This window comes from Triticum dicoccoides, chromosome 3A (genome assembly GCF_002162155.2).
Source record: "Triticum dicoccoides isolate Atlit2015 ecotype Zavitan chromosome 3A, WEW_v2.0, whole genome shotgun sequence".
In the NCBI taxonomy this organism is placed as follows: Eukaryota; Viridiplantae; Streptophyta; class Magnoliopsida; order Poales; family Poaceae; genus Triticum; species Triticum dicoccoides.
Window position 1 is genome coordinate 523846423 of NC_041384.1, and position 12168 is coordinate 523858590.

The window sequence follows — 12168 nt, forward strand, 5'->3', positions numbered from 1 at the left end:
ATAGAAGATCAGATAGTTAACCAAACCAAGCATGCTTAACAACTTGGAAATATAGCAATTGTATTTGTTTCTCATGTATTTAGTACAACCAAATTCGATTTATTTCTCACATGGTATACAATAACATAATGCACCCACAACAATTGAACATCGCATTGCAGAATGGAACCAAACAGTTAACTAAACACCACAACAAATGAACCAAACGTTAACTGAGCACCACATCACATAATGTATAACAAGCTAGAAGATCAAACAATTAACCAAACCAAGCATGCTTGACAGCTTGGAAATATAGCAATTGTATTTGTTTCTCATGTATATTTTAAAGAAAAATTCGATTTATTTCTCACATGGAAGACAATACAAAATTCCACCCTGAAGAATTGAACATCACATTTGCAGAATACACCTCATAGTCTTTCTCGAAGGCACCAAGGGTGGCCTCGAGAAAATGTCCATGAACTATCATTTAAAGCAGCCAACTGCGTCGCGGCATCGACGGTGGCCTCGACGGCGAGGTGCTTCTCCAAGATCTGGGGGTCGGCACAAATGGCATCCATCGCGACCTCATCCGCACGAGCAGCCGCGATTTGCTTCTCCGCTGCCAAATGCTCCTTGAGCTCCTAGCTATACTATGTGCACCATGGCTTAGGGCGGCGCTTATTTGGTGGAGGGGTCGGTGATTTGGGTGGAAGGTGTCGTGTCGGCGGTCGGGGCATGTGGGATGTCGAAGGAGGAGGAGGATGGCGGTCTGGAGTGGATTACCTGCTTGGATAGACGAGGCTGAGCAGTGTGAAGGAGGGTCGACGGCGAGGGGGCGATGCTGCAAGCAAGGAGTGAAGGTTTCAACTTGGAAAGGAAGGCGAAAATAGGGGAAATGTGGCTTTTGGTAAGGGGGTGGGGAGGTAGATATTACCGTGGAAGCCGAAATTTTTGAATCGGTTCGGCGAAAAAACTGGCGCACAAAGTATCATCAGACACGGTCCCTTATTCAGAACTGTGTATGATATGTGAACATCACAAAAGATTCAGAAAGCTTAACCCGTGTGTGATGATTTTGAACATCAAAAAATTTGGTTCCAATTTCCCTGGTTACAGTGGTCATCCACGTCATTGCATAATTTGGGTACACAGCACACCCATACTTCTTAATCGAGCAAGTTCACCAATTAAACAGAGCTAGTTGGCCTAAACATTACTCTAACAAATTAAAGACCAATGCTCTTAATTAAATAAAACAAAGAGTACTACTACGGCTAGTGCTCGTCGATCTCCGCCGCCTCCTCCATGTCCAGCTCGCGCTCGACAGTCTCCTGGGGAAGGGGCTCCATGGCATCCATCACACCATACTCGACAAGAATCTCTCCATCCGCATCCGTCATCTCTTTGGAAAATTTTGCCACGAGCTGGGCGTGGGTGGCGACGATCTGGGCTTGGACGGGCTCCGTCGTCGCAAGGTATGCGGCGGAGGAATGTACGGTAGCTTGAACGCTCTCAACGACTGCCAACTCTTCGGCTGTGGGTTGTCGATCGTTGTCGGAGAAGCTTCGTTCGATATGTGTGGTGACCTCCACAAGCTAGGCGTGGGCGGCCTCCATCAGGGCTAAGGCCGCCGCTGCAGAACGGACAACTGTTGTGCCGCTCTCGCCAGTTTCTATCCCCGAGGCAGATGTTGCTGCCACCATCTGAGAAGCAACAACGGCCGTTTAGGCTGCCTTAGCCACCTGGTTGCAGATTGCGGCCGCGCTCATGCACCTTGTTAGCACGTGCATGGCGGATGCAGCCGCACTCTCGCTAGAGTGGGCCGTCGAAGCTGCCCTCATGATGCGGATCCACGTCCCCATCTTTCACTGGCGACGACTGAACAGTGAAATGATATTTGGGGAGCGAGCTAGTGTGGTTGACACGCCGGTTGTGGACTGTAGCCGACGCACCTTCTCGCATAAACCATAGGCGTAATATACACCGACGGTGCTCCAGGATATTTTCTATTGCATCTCACATGGTTGGAGATAATAAACTATGTGGGATCTACTTCATTTTTCATCTTGATTTGAATTACATAATGGGGTCACAACGGTAATAGACGGTGTTTGAATTGCTAGACCTTTTATCTGTAGTGAACATGCAACTATATGTGTGTCGTAAAAAATTACAATTATTTAGGGTTCATTTAAATTTGTTTTCTAGCCATTTCAGTGCACAATTCAAAATTAAAGCACATGCACATGCTCGGATGCACCAACATGGGTTGTAAAATCATATATGTGTCCATGGGTTTATGCTTATGTCCCATGCAAGAAATGGGGATGAATTTCGAACACCACGACACCGTGGTTCTCCAGCAAATGTTGAGGTACTTGCTTTTGTAATTTTAGTAAATCCAAAACCCGTCCGAAATTCATGAACCTTAGGATGCTATCATGGAATGGCATCAACATGCCGGGGTAAAAAATATTGTCCCATTTGTGGCAGGTTGTGGTATAAGCTTCTCACAAACCAGAGTTTCTCACAAGAAGCCTCATGGTTCCATTAGGGAAACGTGTCACTTTTGGGGACAAAATGATATTCGTCGCCTCTTCTTCCTTTCATTTTTTCCTGGTGTCAACATCGAACAACAGGAGTTCGTGTTAAATTTTGGATTTTTTCAGGGATCGTTTGGACATTGTTATACGTTAATTGAGTTTTCTAGGCATTTATGTGCATAATTCAAAATTGAACTACATGCACATGCTCCAGTCCATAAAAATGGGTTGCAAAATCAAATGTTTGTCCTTGGTTGGAAGATTAGGTCACATGCAAGAAATGAGAACGAATGTCAAACACCTTGACATCTACGCTCAGCCGCTAACATTGAGATACATGGTTTTAAAATTCTAGTAAATTGAAAACTCGTTTCAAATTCATGAAACTTGACATGATATCATGGAACAGCAGCGACATGTGTGGTAAAAATATTGTCCCATTTGGGGAAGGTGTGGGTATAAGCTTCTCGCAAACCAGAGGCTCTGTCACAACAAGCCTGATGATTTCGGTAGGGTATGTGCCACCTTGGGGGACGAAATGATATCTGTTGTCTCTTCTTACTTTCAAACTTTTTCGCGTGTCAACATAGAACAACACGAGTGGTGTCTCAATTTTTGGGATTTTTCGGGGTTCGCTTGGACATTTTTATACATTAACCGAGTTTTCTATGCATTCATGTGCATAATCCAAATTTGAACTACATGCACATGCTCTAACGCATATAAATTAGTTGAAAATTTAAATATGTGTCCTTGGTTGCATGCTTAGGTCCCATGCAAGAAATGGGAATGAATGTCAAACACCCTGCCATCGTCACTCGGCCGGAAACATTGAGATACCTGGTTTTTAAATTCTAGTAAATCCAAAGCTCGTCTGAAATTCATGAAACTTGGCATGCTATCATGGAGCGGCATCAACATGCCGTGGTAAATTTTTTGTCCCATTTGGGGCAGGTTTGCGGATGTGCTTCTCTCAAACAAGAGCTTCTCACAACAAGCGTGATGGTTTCGGTAGGGAACGTCCCACCTTTGGGGAGGAAACGATATCCATTGCCTCTTATTGCTTTCCAAATAATTTCTCATGTCAACATAGAACAACAAGAGTGTCGTGTCAAATTTTGGCATTTTTTCGGGGTTCGTTTGGACATTTTTATGCATTAGTTGACTTTTCAATGCATTTATGTGCATAATTCAAATTTGAACTACATGCACATGCTCTAATGCATATAAATTGGTTGAAAATTCAAATATGTGTCCTTGGTTGCATGCTTAGGTCCATGTAAAGTAATAGGATCATCATGAATTTGTCAAGGGCCACGACCGAGGTGGAGACCCTGAGGAAGGCGTTGTCCGCGGCCGAAGACAAAGCGGCCAAAGAACGTATTGAACGGGAGAAACAAGAAGCCCGAGTGGGTGAGGTGCAGCAAGAGCTCGAGGCTCTTGCCAAGAAGCACGAGTCCTTGGAGCTTGACTCCAAGACGCGGGAGTCCGAGCTCGTGCAGGCGCTTGAAAGCATCCGGAATGCCAAGGCCGAAGCCCACAAGGCCCTCCAGGATATTGATGCGGCAAAGAAGATAGCAGCGGGTAAGGCATTCAATATGCAAAGCAAGCATGTGAAAGAGACTTTCCTTTTTCTTACCCGAGTTCGGAGCTCTCCAGGAGCGTTTGCAGATCTTCTCGCAGCGTGCTGGATGCCGCAGAGTTTTACCGGGCTGAGGAGGGGAGCTCAGCGGAGGAGTTGTTCTGGTCTCAGTATACTGGGACCGAACACCCCGTGTCCTTGAGCGACCAGCTGAAGCAGTTGGTCGAACTTCACATCGGCCGAATAGGCCATGAGGGGCCTTATGGTCCGGATGTGGCCTGGCGAGCCCCTGTCCGACAGCTACTTCGGTCTGGTGCGACGGCTGGTGGAAGCATGCCCACGGCTTGAGGTCATCAAGCGGTCCGTCTGCATCGAAGGTGCACGCGAGGCTTTTGCCCGGGCGAAGGTGCGCTGGGAAAAGGTGGACGCCGTGAAGCTTGTGAAGGAGGGGCCGCCGGAGGGCAAGGAGCATCGCCGCCCCGAGAATTATTATGAGGGTCTCTTGGAGGGATCCCGCCTAGTGGCAGATAAGTGTGCCAAGGATGTAATTTTTGAATGAACATGCTCATGTGATCTTGTAATATGAAACGAGTTCATTTGCGCCATGCGACGCTTTCTTAATTTAAAATATTACCTTCCGTGCGGCTGTTTATAAAATCTGAGAGTTCGCAAGTTGTCGGCTTCTGCCCCCATGTAACTAGTATCGGGGTGTTCGGGATAAACCTGAACACTCTTTACCCCAATTTTGGGTCCTCCAAGGGAGGTGTTCAGCACAACGAACCAGGCAATCGGACTATAATGCTTTATCACTCCCACTTAGCCATAGAAGTCTATGATTTTAAATTTTTGGCGAAGCCCCTGGTATTCGGAGGGCCGAATTTGGGGCGCTATACACGCCTAAGCCGGACAAGGCCGACTCCTCGCCCGAAGCAGAAAAAGTCTTTAAGGACTTGAAACCTCTCGAACAGCGACCAGTCTCTATTGAGGTGCTCGTCCGGAAGAACCGGGACACAGTCGCAGTAGTTCTCCCACCGCTACCTTAGCTGATATAGCGGAACGTAAGGTACGAAAGCATGGGAGCCGGGCAACCCAACATTTGACCCAAGACATGATTCGGAGCTGATGCATATAATGCTATAAGTTTGGGGTGCCGCACTATCAAAAGTGTTCGGACTTCTTGCGTCGTATTACGGGTTGAACGAGCGCCCCTGGCGTACTGACCGTACCCGAGCGTGCAGGTGCGTAATGTCGTAAATGGACATATCAGAGAAAGAGAAAAACATAAATAATGCAATTAAAGATTAAGAATATGCATTGTTATTTGAATAATGCATCAAAGCACACTGGTACAAGTAGTGCAATAAGCGTAAAGTAGGACAATTCGAAATCTCCTATCCAAGGCAAGCTATGCAATAATAGTGAAAAGCGGGTATATCATGTATTACTAGAGACCACCTGGCGGTTCCCGTGTTCATCTTAGGTTCTTGCCACCTTGGTTGTTGCTTCCGGAATGTGTCCGGCCGTCGAATTGCCAGAAAGGCCTTCCGAAGAATTAGGCCCTGAAAGAGAGAGGGAATGTCAAAGGTATACAACCCCTGGTGTGGTTAAGCCACAATGCGGGGCGTGTCCTGATTGTGCCCCCGCCTATGTCCATGGTATTTTCAATGCGCAGTTATTTACGCGCGGCACGAATTTCGTTGCTGCACCGGGACTGGGCCGGGGGCTGAATTGCTAGGCGAGCGCCAATCGCGCCAGGCGATCCTGTTGCAGATTATTCCAGACTCGCTTCAAGGTGTCCGAGGGCTGTAACGTCGGATGGTTGGTCTGTCTGAACATGATGCTTTGTGCCTCTGCTGCAAGGGCCGCAGTGTGCTCTTCCGTATGGAGCGAGCGTTCTGTGTTTCCATTTACTGTTATGACCCCTCGAGGACCTGACATCTTGAGCTTGAGGTATGCGTAATGCGGCACTGCATTGAATTTTGCAAATGCTGTCTGTCCGAGCAGTGCATGATAGCCACTACGAAACGGGCCGATGTCGAAGATTAACTCTTCGCTTCGGAAGTTATCCGGTGATCCGAAGACCACTTCCAGTGTGATTGAGCATATGCAATGGGCTTGTACACCTGGGATGACACCTTTAAAGGTGGTTTTGCTGGGTTTGATCCTTGAGGGATCGATACCCATTTTTCGCACTGTATCCCGATAAAGCAGGTTCAGGCTGCTGCCGCCGTCCATAAGGACCCGAGTGAGATGAAATCTGTCAATGATGGGGTCTAGGACCAGTGCGGCAGATCCTCCATGACGGATTCTAGTTGGGTGGTCCCTGCGATCGAAAGTGCTCGGACAAGCAGACCATGGGTTGAACTTCGGGGCGACGGGCTCCATCGCGTAAACATCCCTTAGTGCACGCTTCTGCTCCCTCTTGGGAACGTGGGTTGCGTATATCATGTTTACTGTCTTTACTTGTGGGGGGAAACCCCTTCTGTCCCCCTGGGTTCGGCGGCCGGGGCTCCTCCTCGTCATCGCTATGCAGCCCCTTGTCCTTGTTTTCAGCATTTAACTTGTCGGCCTGCTTGAATACCCAGCATTCTCTGTTGGTGTGATTGGCTGGCTTTTCAGTGGTGCCGTGGATTTGACACGAATGATCCAGTATGCGATCCAGACTGGACGGAGCCGGAGTATTTCTTTTGAATGGCTTTTTCCGCTGACCAGATCAAGAGCCTTTGAATCCGGCGTTGACTGCCGTATCTTCGTTGTTATCGCCGTTATTGCGGCGCTTTGGTCTATTACGACGCTGCCTACCGTTAACGTCTTTGGTATCCGAGGTATCCGGATTCCTTGATGTATTGTTGGTGCGAGCCAGCCAGCTGTCCTCGCCCATGCAAAAGCGGTTCATGAGTGTTGTGAGGGCTGCCATAGATTTCGGCTACTCCTGGCCGAGGTGGCGGGTGAGCCACTCGTCGCGGATGTTATACTTAAATGCCGCTAGGGCTTCTACATCCGGACAGTCTACAATTTGATTTTTCTTAGTCAGGAACCGTGTCCAGAATTGTCTGGCCGATTCCCCTGGCTGCTGGGTTATGTGGCTCAAGTCATCAGCATCCAGTGGCCACACATAAGTGCCCTAGAAGTTGTCAAGAAATGCATCTTCGAAATCCTCCCAACTGCCGATGGAATCTGCTGGTAAGCTATTCAGCCAATGCCGAGCTGGTCCTTTGAGTTTTAGTGGGAGGTACCTGATGGCATGTAGATCATCACCGCGGGCCATGTGGATGTGAAGGAGGAAATCCTCAATCCATACAGTGGGATCTGTTGTGCCGTCGTATGATTCGATGTTTACGGGTTTGAAATCCTCTGGGAATTCATGATTCATAACTTCATCAGTGAAGCATAGGTGGTGTGCGGCGCCTCTGTGCCGGGCTATATCCTAACGTAGTTCATATGAGTCTTGTCTGCTATATTCGGCCCGGCCGGATTTACTCTTTGTGTATCCTATGTGACGATCATCGTCCCGTGTGGGCGCACGTGTTCGTGTTCCGTATATTGACCTTGCGATTTTTGCCTTGTTGTCCAAGTTGTCTCGTAGGTCCTCTGTGTTGTCCCAGGCCTTAGTATCTTTGACTGAGTGGCGACAAGGTGCAGACTGTACTTTATGCTGAAACGCCTCTCTGGCTCGGCCGCGTAGTGGCCGGTCAGCTGCATCATACACTAGTGAATGAGGCTTCAATGCTTCCTCCTCGAGGTGAGGTAGCAACCTGCGTTCGGGGTAACTCTTGGACAGGCGCTCGAATTCATGCTACTGGGCCACAAGGACTTCGGCTCATCTGTCTGCTAGCAAGTCTTGATCAGCTTGAAGATGTTGTTGTTTCTTCTTTAGGCTATTTGCCGTGGCCATAAGCCAGCGCTTGAAGAACTCTTGCTCGACGGGGTCCTCAAGCAAGATAAATTCGTCGTCGCCGAGGCTCGCCTGGTCGTCGGAGAGAGGCATGTAATTGTCCTTCTCTGGTTCTCCATCTGCTACCTGCTCTGGAGGGCTTGCTTGTTCGTCCTCCAGCTCTTCGCCGTGCTGGAGGGGATTGTTGTTGTCTTCGGCGCTATCCGGAGTGTTATTATCTCCTGTGCCGGTATCACTGCTCTTACTGTGGCCGGACATAGATCGGCGTCGCTGACGTCGGTGCTTGGGTTGCTTCTTGGAGGGGTCATCCTCCGCTTTCTCCTTGCCTTTGGCTTCTTTGGGGGTGTCCAGCATATATATATATATATATATCATATGATGAGGTGGCGGTCCAGTGCCCCGAGGGCAGTGGATCCTGTTCGTCTCTGGCTTTGTCGTCCATACCGTCGAAGTCTTCGGAGCCGAAGTCGAGCATGTCGGTTATGTCGTCGACAGTGGCTACTAAGTGGGTGGTGGGTGGGCAGCGAATTTCTTCATCGTCTGCATCCCATTCTCGCCGGACATAGTTCGGCCAAGGTTCTCTTGACAGGGAGAGAGACCTTAATGAATTTAGCACATCTGTAAAAGGTGAGTGCTGAAAGGTATCCGCGGAGGTGAACTCCATGATCGGTGCTCAGTCGGACTTGACGGGCACGGATACGAGCGGCTCGGAGTCCGTGGTCGAGGATGAATCCAGTGGTTCAGCAACACGGCTCTCGTAAGGGGTGAAGTCAATATCCGGCTCCATCTCCACTAAGAGTGCGGCCTCCATCGCGGGGTCCATCCCTCCGCTCTCGGATGGCGTGACTTGCTCCGGATTAAAGGCCGGAGTAGCTCCGGACGCGATCTCCCGAACACTGTCCGCCGGCAGAGTTATGTCATGCTCGTCGCGACTGCGCGGCGCGTCCGGTATGGGCTCGAATCCATCAAAGATCAAGTCTCTGCAGATATCTTCCGTGTAGTTCAAATTTCCAAATCTGACCTGATGGCTAGGGGCGTAGCTCTCAACCTGCTCTAGATGGCCAAGCGAATTGGCCCGTAGTGCAAAGCCGCCGAATATGAAGATATGTCCACGGGGAAAGCCTCACCCTGGACCGCATCGCTAGCGATGATCGAAGGAGCCATCGAGCCTTATGGTGACGACACAGTGGAACTCTCAATGAAAGCACCAACGTCGGTGTCAAAACCAGCAGACCTCGGGTAGGGGGTCCCGAACTGTGCGTCTAAGGCGGATGGTAACAGGAGGCAGGGGACACGATGTTTTACCCAGGTTCGGGCCCTCTCGATGGAGGTAATACCCTACGTCCTGCTTGATTGTTCTTGATGATATGAGTATTACAAGAGTTGATCTACCACGAGAACAGGGAGGCTAAACCCTAGAAGCTAGCCTATGGTATGATTGTATGTTGTCCTACGGACTAAAACCCTCCGGTTTATATAGACATCGGAGGGGGCTAGGGTTACACAAGGTCGGTTACAAAGGAGGAGATATACATATCCGTATTGCCTAGCTTGCCTTCCACGCCAAGTAGAGTCCCATCCGGACACGGGACGAAGTCTTCAATCTTGTATCTTCATAGTCCAACAGTCTGGCCAAAGGATATAGTCCGGCTGTCCGGAGACCCCCTAATCCAGGACTCCCTCACTTAGGTCCCATGCAAGAAATGGGGATGAATTTCAAACACCCTGCCACCGTCACTCAGCCTCAAACATTGAGATACCTGCCTTTTAAATTCTAGTAAATTAAAAACTTGTCTGAAATTCACGAAACTTCGTATGCTATCACGGAGCGGCATCAACATGTCGTGGTAAATTTTTTGTCCCATTTGGGGCAGGTTTGGGTATAAGTTTTTCACAAACCAGAACGTCTCACAACAAGCCGGGTGGTTTCAGTAGGGAACATCCCACCTTTGGGGACGAAACCATATTCGCTGCCTCTTATTGCTTTCAAAATTTTCCTAGTATCAACATAGAATAACAAGAGTGTTGTGTTAAATTTTGGAATTTTTCGGGGTTCGTTTGGACATTTTTATACATTCACTGAGTTTTCTAGGCATTTTATGTGCATAATTCAAATTTGAACTACATGCACATGCCCTAGCGCATATAAATTGGTTGAAAAAACAAATATGTGTCCTTGGGTGCATTCTTAGCTCCCATGCAAGAAATGGGAATGAATTTCACACACCAGGGCACCATTGATTGCCGGCAAAACATTGAGATACTTTGTTTTTAAATTCTAGTAAATCCAAAACTCGTCTAAAATTCGTGAAACTTGGCATGCTATCATGGAATGGCACCCGACATGTTGTGGTATTTTCAGTGTCCATTTTTAGAGAAGGCGCACTTGAATAACAGCCAACAAAGGCACTTTGAAAAAGTAGCTGCCACATTAATATCTCAAACGTTTGTATAATTCAAATCGTGTGTGTTCTGTTAACCATTCATGTGACGCCACGTGTCTTCATTTTAATGGCTATAGGAGGTGCCGTGCGGACAGCTGCTTGACTAAACGGGAGGCGTGCGAGTGCAGTCCGATGCGCAGGATAACTGAGAGGCATTCAAGCTGTCCTCCAATGCGCAGGCTCACCGGGAAGCGTGTGAGTTGTACGCTACGCAGGCTCACTGGGAAGCGAGCCGTTTGACTTCCATGGCCGCCCGCCTTCCTCTCCATTAATGGTGCCCGAGCCGTTGTTTAATACGGGTGGCCTTGCTGTTCGCCTCCCATTCCCCTCCCTCCCGCAGACCTCCACCAACGCCATGGCGCAGAATGACCATCTGCCACTAGTCTTCAAGTTTGGTGAAGTCGACTCCGAGCCGGTGGAGATAGAAAATAAGGAGGAATGGGGCCTCATGGACATGGCCTTGAACGAGCTGGCCGCGGCGGTTGCTGCCCCCGCTCTCGTCCCAGCTCCCATCCCCGCGCCCGCGCCAGCGATCATTCCCATAGCATTGACGAGATGGTCACCGAGCACTAACGCAGAGCTGGAAGCCGTGGGCGTCAACGAGGTCTCCGCGGTCCCGTGCAAGCTCGTGTGCATGCTAGCGCTAGCGCCCATGCTCGTGCCCATGCGCGCCCCTCCACCCACCGCGGCGCCGGTCCCCGTACATTTGGTTGCACCTGCTGCGCCCGTGCCCATGCGCGCGCCCCCCTTAGCGGCATGGGACCACTACAAAAAAAGACATATCCGTGACATTTTGGGCCGAAAGAAATTTTTTCTGTCATACATATGACACTTCTATGACGATAATTGTGACAAAACCCAGTATCATCATAGATGTGGTGGGCTCCTTCTTCTATGACAAAAAATCATGACAGAAAATGGGCTTTTCTTCCTGGGCGGGCCGGAGACGCAGTTGCATGACATTCTTTGGGCCGTCCATGACGAGAAAAACCGTGGTAGATGTGAGGGGGAGGAAATTTTCGGGGAGTTCCCGGTTACGGTGGGAGGTTGGGGGCCGAGCGATGCGCGTTTCTCTCGTACAGGTACGCGCGTGTGTGCGAGGCGTTGGCTCTAACTGAACCCGAGTGAGGCGTTGGGTTCTAACTGAACCCGAGCGATTGCACTGCAGGCTACGCGTTACTGAACCCGAGCGATCGATCGATGGCTGTTAACTGAACCCGATCGAGCGATTCCTTCTCTACTTCTGCTAACTGAAGTCGATCGATTAGATGAACAATGAGCGTTGCGGAGGGGGGGGGGGTTGGATGAACAGTGAGCGGTGGCGTTGCCTCTGGATGAACAGGACCATGTGGTGTGGTGGAGGGCTGGATGAACAGTAGACGGTGGAGGGGTGCCCCTGGAGGGGTGGTTGAAAAGGACCCCGTGGTGTGGAGGGCTGGATGAACAGTAGACGGTGGAGGGGTGGTTGAACAGTAGCCGGTGGAGTAGCAGGCGGTGGAGGCTAGATGAACAGGAGCCCGTGGAGGCTGGAGGAGGTCGACGGTAGCCCGTGGAGGCTGGAGGAGATTGACGGTGGAGACGAACAGTATCCCGTGGAGTCCCGTTTTGCGGTACGCCACACCCCTCCCGATGAACAGGACCCCCGTTTCGACCGTAGGAGGTCCGTTTCGTCTGTTTTGCGGTACGCCACACCTCTCCCGATCAACAGGACCCCCGTTT